The sequence below is a fragment of the Hippocampus guttulatus genome, chromosome 4 (assembly GCF_054856545.1).
Source record: "Hippocampus guttulatus isolate MCC_2025c chromosome 4, RoL_Hgut_1.0, whole genome shotgun sequence".
In the NCBI taxonomy this organism is placed as follows: Eukaryota; Metazoa; Chordata; class Actinopteri; order Syngnathiformes; family Syngnathidae; genus Hippocampus; species Hippocampus guttulatus.
Genome location: NC_141264.1, coordinates 13,722,018 through 13,730,059, shown reverse-complemented (window position 1 = coordinate 13,730,059; position 8,042 = coordinate 13,722,018). Strand labels below are relative to the sequence as shown.

At 39.4% G+C, this 8,042-nt stretch overlaps 1 long non-coding RNA gene across 1 annotated transcript; it reads left to right on the top strand.

Moving 5' to 3' along the window:
• The first annotated feature begins 1,457 nt into the window (after positions 1–1,457).
• On the top strand, positions 1,458–4,669 carry LOC147206022 (uncharacterized). Its single transcript, XR_015100625.1, has 3 exons — positions 1,458–1,522; positions 2,097–2,179; positions 3,344–4,669. It is a non-coding gene; the product is annotated as an uncharacterized LOC147206022 (long non-coding RNA).
• Positions 4,670–8,042: the final 3,373 nt, after the last annotated feature.

The window sequence follows — 8,042 nt, the reverse complement described above, 5'->3', positions numbered from 1 at the left end:
TCGCAGAGGAGTTTTCATATTCTCTCTAGTCATGTATGCCGCCTTCCTCCTGAATTCCCCAAAACATGCTGGATACTCTAAATTGTCTGTCGTTGTGACTAGGATGTTTTTTGTCCTGCAATTGCAACCAAAGTCAGCTGACCATCACAGCGAGCGCCATGAAAACATCCTTACTGTTGCCCCACAACCCTTAATGATGCTTAAGCTTAGTCGTTGTATCCTACTCGATATCCTTTTCAATGAGTTTTTTCCCCGAATTTCACCCACTTGAGGACAATCTCGGAGTTTATTCTCCGTTTCAGTCTGCTGACAACAAATGTTGAAAAGTGGAGCTTTGTACTTGTTCCAATCCACACAGTGAAGTCATTACTGAATTGTCACAATCCCAACACACTCGTGCTGCTGAGTGAACTCGAGTAAAATAGAAAGCCTTTCTTGATTATATGTTGCAATAAAACGATATTGGGGACAGATGGACAAATTAACTGGGTCGCATGATTCAACGTGTCTATCATGAACAGTAGGGATACATTAATCGATCAAACTCTTTCTATATCGCTTTTCATACAAAGGATACAACTTAAATGTTCTTGATGAGAATGAAATGCAACCACCTCCTGCCTCGCACACATGAGTGCATAGACACAGGTTAAAAAATATCCCATTATTACATGAGGCACTTATTTTTATTATCACAGGCACTTATCCTCACGAGGGTCACAGGCAATGGCATGCAGTAGTGATGGGATTTTCGTCTCTCTTCGGTGATCCGGTTCATTTGGATCGGCTCAGTGAAAAGAGCCGTCTCTTTTTGGCTCTCAAACGGCTCTTTTAACTTTAGCTTTTCTTTTAAATATTTATGACAAATTTAGCATACATTTTGATAAATGACTTGGTGAACAAAATATTGCACTCTATTGACTGCAAATCGCAACAATTATCAAGCAAAGAAATGGCTTTTTACTTATTTTATTGAACATTAAAAAGGCTCCAAACAATAAACAATAGCAACAAAATTAAACTTCAACAACAATCAAACAAAAATAGTGAGTATTAACTGCAACAGCAGCACTGAACAAAACAAATATAAGCTACTCCTTGCTTTATTTTAAATTTGCAGTCAACAAAACGAAATACTTCAACTTGGAATAGTTCAATTTATCCAGTCTTTGAGAACACCCTCTCTGACGGGACAGATGTTGCTACAATGCACAATCTACTCTCCATTACTTTGATCAACGGGGGTAGACGGAAGCTCGGTATTTCCACCAGCTCAGTGGATCAGCTGCTCTTGAAATCTGTGGTTCTTCAAGATATGCCCTAATTTAGTGCTTTGTGTTTTTGCACGCTTGGCTAATACTGTAAATTAGATTCAGAATGCTCGCCAAAAGCCTTTGTGGTTTCCCGGACAGTAGGGGGCGATATGAACTAAAGACATCCAATTCACCAAGAAGAAGAATAAGTACAAGCACAAGAACGTTCCCACATCCGGGTTTTCCGCTGTCCACAAGCCCTGTTCTCAGTGAGTAATTTTAACATTTTAAACTGACTTCGCAGTTTATCCCTGAGTATATAGCTGTAGACAATTGGGGAGAGTTATTACGACACGTTGCTCCTTTAATTTTGTTGTTGTGACTCAACCTTAAAAAAAGGTCAGCAAAAGGGGCAGTGAGCGAGCACGCCGCCGACAAGTAGACTTCAGCTGTCAATCAAAAAGCAATCGCAAACAGCGTTTGACTTGAATACTATTCTGTATGTTTTCCACACCAAAGCTGCTATCAGCAGTGGAAGTGTGATGGCTTCACATCAAGGGTGGGAGGCAGATTTGTTTCAAAACTATTTCCACAAATGCACTCGTGACTTTGTTCATTTGTTTTTCGAAAGGAGGTTGCTCATTGTACTTTAGGTGTGGGGAGGGAGCCGCCAGTGGATCTCTCAAACAGATGCTTTGCGAGTGCGGGCACGTTTGGAAATGGACTAGTTGAAAGTAAAAGTCTGCCACTTTACGAATAATGACTCAAAGAAAAAAGAAACAACTTTTTTGTGGACTACAGTGTGTGACTTTCCACTTTGTTTTTTTTCTTCTGCCTGACCAGATTAGTCAGATGACTGAGCCAAAGGCGCAGCCGCCAGACTCGGAGGACATGCGGAAGGGACACCAACCTTCATTTGGACACGCGTGAGTACTGAGCTCCACATAGACAACCCGAGCATCATCATGCACTTCTGAAATATGGTTTATGACTAATTTGGCCCACTTCAATGTCATTTAAAAACTTGACCAGAAGAGTGATCATGTTGTTGTGGAGTACACGGCAGTTAGTTTTTGTCTCAGTGAGAGAAGTCGGACGTGCTCATGTCCCCCTTGGTGTGTCATGAGATGTCAGTGACACCATGCATGAGCTGGTCAAGCATATGCTCCCATCTCGGGCTTGTCGTCGGTGTTTGTGTGCGTGCAACTTGAACTGGCCCACACATTTGACAATAAAGTTGTATCCAATCCAAAGATTGACTGGTCAAATGCTTTTACACTCTCATGTTCGCTTTTCTGTCCAATAAATTGTTCAAGTTGAATTTGAGTCTTTGCCTTTCATGACCAAATCCATCCTCAACTCACTCGAAGCCTTTTCAAAGACTGAAGTCTTGAGCTCAGACTTGCGCTTCAGTCACATCAGACGGTCTTTTCACTGTTCCCGTTGGTCTCCACATGACTCGAAACTCCAGGAATCGAACTTTTAGGTCATGTGAAAAGACTGCCTGATGTGACCCAAGTGCAAGTCGGAAGTCAAGACTCAGGTGGGACTTTGAAAAAGTGCTGCAATGCCCGCCCCAAACCACACCCAATTTGACATCCACCAATCGCAGTGAGGCCCCTCATTCGCATAATCACAACCCTAATTTGCATAATCCAGCCCACCTTCCAAGTTCTGACCAATCAGAGGTCTAAATTTGCATTACCACGCCCCTAAAGAGCCCACCAATCAGAGAACACATATGTATCCCCCCCCCTTTCCACCAATCACAGCATGTTATCGTCATGCTCCACCCACTTTCACAGCAATCAACGAATCATCAGCCATCATTCCAGCCAGGCAACACCCACTTTACTGGATTTTTCTGCCTGGAAAAAAAAAATCCAGGAAAATTTTTTTCGGAACAAAATGTTTGAAAAAAATTCAGAAAAAAGTTTAGAAAAAAAATGAAAATAATTTTGTTCTTTAATATATATATATATATATATATATATATATATATATATATTTAAAGTTAGATTGTGGTGATGTGTTTAAAAATGAAGTTGAGTTGAAGTGTTCTTTGAAATCAAGCTTTATTTCTTTTGCAGAGTAGACAATCACAAAAGCAGAGGAAAAAGTTGCAAGTTGGATGGCAGTCTGCTTGTTGCTGGGCGGTGAAGTGGTGAAATTTCCTGTAGAGACAAAGATGTGTTGGGCATGAAACTTACCAGGGAGATATAAACTGTTGGGTCATTCGAGAGCAGGAAGCAGATCATGTTTACTGCTGCCTGGGGGAGAAAAAAAAAGTCAAAAAAGTAGTCATGATGGTTCATTGAACGAGTGTAAATGTCTCCTCCTTTCATGCTGGCCCAAAGTTTGACTTCAGCACCTTGCGAATAACAGGAAGAAGAACAAAAAGTGTTGCCTGCAGGTCTGTTCTCGGAGGTGGACTCTTGTGGCACGGAGGACCCAAGAACAATTTTCCTTCAACTCTGAATAATGAAATGAGGCTTGTTGAAATGAGACTTCTTACCAGCTCGGTTCGCCTGATCACCACACAAGGTATTTTACCATTTGGCTATTCTGCTGCGATTTTTTATTTTTTGACGGTTGAAAAAAAGAACATAATTGGTGAGACGGTTGGCGTCTCTCGTGGGCGATGTGACGGCACTCCACCTCACACATAACCCATTGACCACGCCAGTATTTCCGACTGCCTGCCTTCAGAATGCCATCCTGAGATCAGGAGATAGTCTGCAAAGCCAACGTCGTTTCCGATTGAAGACGAGTTGCACAAAGAGATCGTGTCGTTTTGTCATTTTGCTTTCTTGGCCAGGAGTGTCAAACTCATTTCACATTGTGGGCCACATACAGCCTCGGTAGATGTCAAGTGGGCCGGACCATTAAAAATTATACCATACTCTGTTATAAATAACCAAAATAACATGTCTTTCCTTTGTTTTGGTCTAAATAAGCACAAGAACTCAAGGAAAATGTTGAAATTTAATGAACATATCTTTTATTAAACATTTCATGAAGCACCTAAGATTTCCTGGCACAAATGAGCAATTTACTTTTATCATTCACATATATGCATTGCAACTGATCCCACTGACTGTACAAAGGCACAAAACTTAACATGTAATTGGTCTTGAAAAATATAGTAATGCACTTTTAAGATTAAACGAGATTTATAAAGAAAGGAATTTTTAAACCATTTACACAAGCATATAAAATCTAAATGTAATCCCGGCCTACACCTTACAAAAGAGGGAGAGTGCTATAATATGTGTAAAGAATAAAGAATTCACATGTCCTTGATAGCGCCTGCTGTGTTGGGTCTGTCTGAGTGACAGACTGAAGCTGCTGTTGTCTTCTCTGATAAAAACAGTGGATATTCCATGAATTGCACCTTATTAAAAATATTCATTCCATGTCTTGTGCATTTTTTTCACTTTTACATTATCCTGCAGGCCTGATCAAACCTCCTTGCGGGCCGATTCTGGCGGTATGTTATACTGTACACCCCGGATGTAGAGTAAGGCGTTTTCAGCCGAAAATAACGACCATGTATAGAAGGGCGTTTTCGCCGAAAAAAACGACCATGTATATATAGTCAGGCGTTTTTAGCCGAAAAAAACATCTATGGAATTGAAGGCGTTTTTAGCAGAAAAAAAACGACCATGTATCGTAAGGTGTTTTTAGCCGAAAAAAACGACCATGTATAGCGAGGCGTTTTTAGTCGAAAATAACGACCATGTATAGTAAGGCATTTTTAGCCGAAAAAAAGACCATGTATAGTAAATAACGACCATGTATAGTCAGGCATTTTTAGCCGAAAATAACGACCATGTGGAGTAAGGCATTTTTAGCCAAAAAAAGACCATGTATAGTAAGGCGTTATTACCCGAAAAAAAACAACTATGTATATATAGTAAGGCGTTTTAGCTGGAAAAAATGACCATGTATATAGTAAGGCGTTTTTACCTGAAAAAAAACGACCAAATTTAGTAAGGCGTTTTTAGCTGAAAAAAACGACCATGTGGAGTAAGGCGTTTTTAGCCGAAAATAACGACCATGTATTGTAAGGCGTTTTTACCCGAAAAAAACAACCATGTATAGCGAGGCGTTTTTAGTCGAAAATAACGACCATGTAAAGTTAGGCGTTTTTACCCGAAAAAAACGACCATGTATAGTAAGGCATTTTGAGCCGAAAAAAAAGACCATTTATAGTAAATAACGACCATGTATAGTCAGGCGTTTTTAGACGAAAATAACAACCATGTATAGTAAAGCGTTTTTAGCTGAAAAAAATGACCATGTACAGTAAGGCCTTTTTAGCCGAAAAAAACGACCATGTATAGGAAGGCGTTTTAACCCGAAAAAAACGACCATGTATAGTAAGGCGTTTTTACCCGAAAAAAAACGACCATGTATAGTAAGGCGTTTTTAGCGGGAAAAAAACAACCATGTATAGTAAGTCGTTTTTACCCGAAAAAGAACAACCATGTATAGTCAGGCGTTTTTACCCGAAAAAGAACAACCATGTATAGTCAGGCGTTTTAGCGGGGGAAAAAAAACATGTAAAGTAAGGCGTTTTTCGCTGAAAAAAAACAACCATGAAAAAGAAGGGGTTTTAACCCGAAAAAAACGGCCATGTATCGTAAGCCGTTTTTAGCTGGAAAAAAACAACCATGTATATAGTAAGGCGTTTTTAGCTGGAAAAAACGACCATGTGTAGTAAGGCGTTTTTAGCCGAAAAATAACGACCATGAATAAATAGTAAGGCGTTTTTACCCGAAAAAAAAACAACCATGTATATAGTAAGGCGTTTTTAGCCGGAAAAAACGACCATGTATAGTAAGGCGTTTTTAGCCGAAAAAAAGACCATGTATAGTAAATAACGACCATGTATAGTCAAGCGTTTTTAGACGAAAATAACAACCATGTAAATTAAGGCGTTTTTAGCTGGAAAAAATGACGATGAATAGTAAGGCGTTTTTACCCGAAAAAAAGACCATGTAAAGTAAGGCGTTTTTACCCGAAAAAAAACAACAACCATGTATATAGTAAGGCGTTTTTAGCCGAAAAAAAAGACCATGTTTCGGAAGGCGTTTTTAGCTGGAAAAAATGACCATGTATAGTAAATAACGACCATGTATAGTCAGGCGTTTTTAGCCGAAAATAACAACCATGTATAGTAAGGCGTTTTTAGCTGGAAAAAATGACCATGAATAGTAAGGCGTTTTTACGCGAAAAAAACCAACCGTGTATGGTCAGGCGTTTTTAGCGGGAAAAAAACAACCATGTATAGTAAGGCGTTTTTAGCCGAAAATAACGACCATGTATTGTAAGGCATTTTTACCCGAAATAAATGACCATGTATAGCAAGGCGTTTTTAGCCGAAAATAACGACCATGTATAGTCAGGCGGTTTTAGCCGAAAATAACAACCATGTATAGTAAAGCGTTTTTAGCTGGAGAAAATGACCATGTATAGTAAGGCGTTTTTAGCCGAAAATAACGACCATGTATTGTAAGCCATTTTTACCCGAAAATAACGACCATGTATAGTCAAGCGTTTTTAGCTGGAAAAAACGACCATGTATAGTAAGGCGTTTTTACCCGAAAAAAACGACCATGTATAGGAAGTCGTTTTTAGCTGGAAAACATGACCATGTATAGTAAGGCGTTTTTAGCCGATAAAAAGACCATGTACAGTAAGCCGTTTTTCGCTGAAAAAAAATGACCAAGTATATATAGTAAGGCGTTTTTGCCCAAAAAAACGACCATGTACATACTCTGCTCTAAATAACCAAAATAATATGTCTTTCCTTTGTTTTGGTCTGAAGATGCACAAGAACACTCGGAAAATGTTGAAATTTAATGAACATATCTTTTACAAAACATTTCATGAAGCACCGAAGATTTCCTTACATAAATGTGCAATTTACTTTTATGATTCACATACAGTCAAACCTCGGTTTTCGAACGTCTCGGTTCTCGACCAATTCGGTTTTCGACCAAAATTTTGAGTTTTTTATTCCTCGGTTCTCGAACAAACTGAGCGCACTTACACAAGTGACGCTTCCTCGACTAGACGAGGTAGTGACGCTTCCTTGTGTTGCTTTCGATTGTGAGCAGACGTGTTCAGTAGACATTTTTATTTTAAAAAGAGTGTGGTTTCGGTTTTCGAACAATTCGGTTTTCGAACAGCCTTCTGGAACCGATTATGGATGAAAACCGAGGTTTGACTGGTTCTGCATTGCAACTGATTCCACTGACTGTAGAAAGGCACAAAACCTTAACAAGTAATTGGTCTTGAAAAATATAGTCATGCACTTTTAAGATTAAACGTTCAGATTCATAAAGAAAGGAATTTTTAAACCATTTACACGAGCATATAAAATCTAAATGTAATCCCTGCCTACATCTTACAAACTAAGGAGAGTGCTATAATATGTGTAAAGAATAAAGTACTGAACTCACGTGTCCTTGATAGCATCTGCTGTGTTGGGTCTGTCTCAGTGACAGACTGAGGCTGCTGTTGTCTCCTTCTATGATCAAAACAATGTTGTGTTTTCCTCTGATCAAAACAGTGTGTCCCGTAGCGGATATTCCATGGATTGCACCTTATTAAAATATTAATTCCGTGTCTTTTGTGCATTTCTTTCACTTTTAAATTATTCTGCGGGCCTGATCAAACCTCCTTGCAGGCCGGCTCTGGCCCGCGGGCCGTGTGTTTGACACCCCTGTTCTTGGCGATCGTAAATAAACTGCAAATAAAACACCCATTACGCACACTACC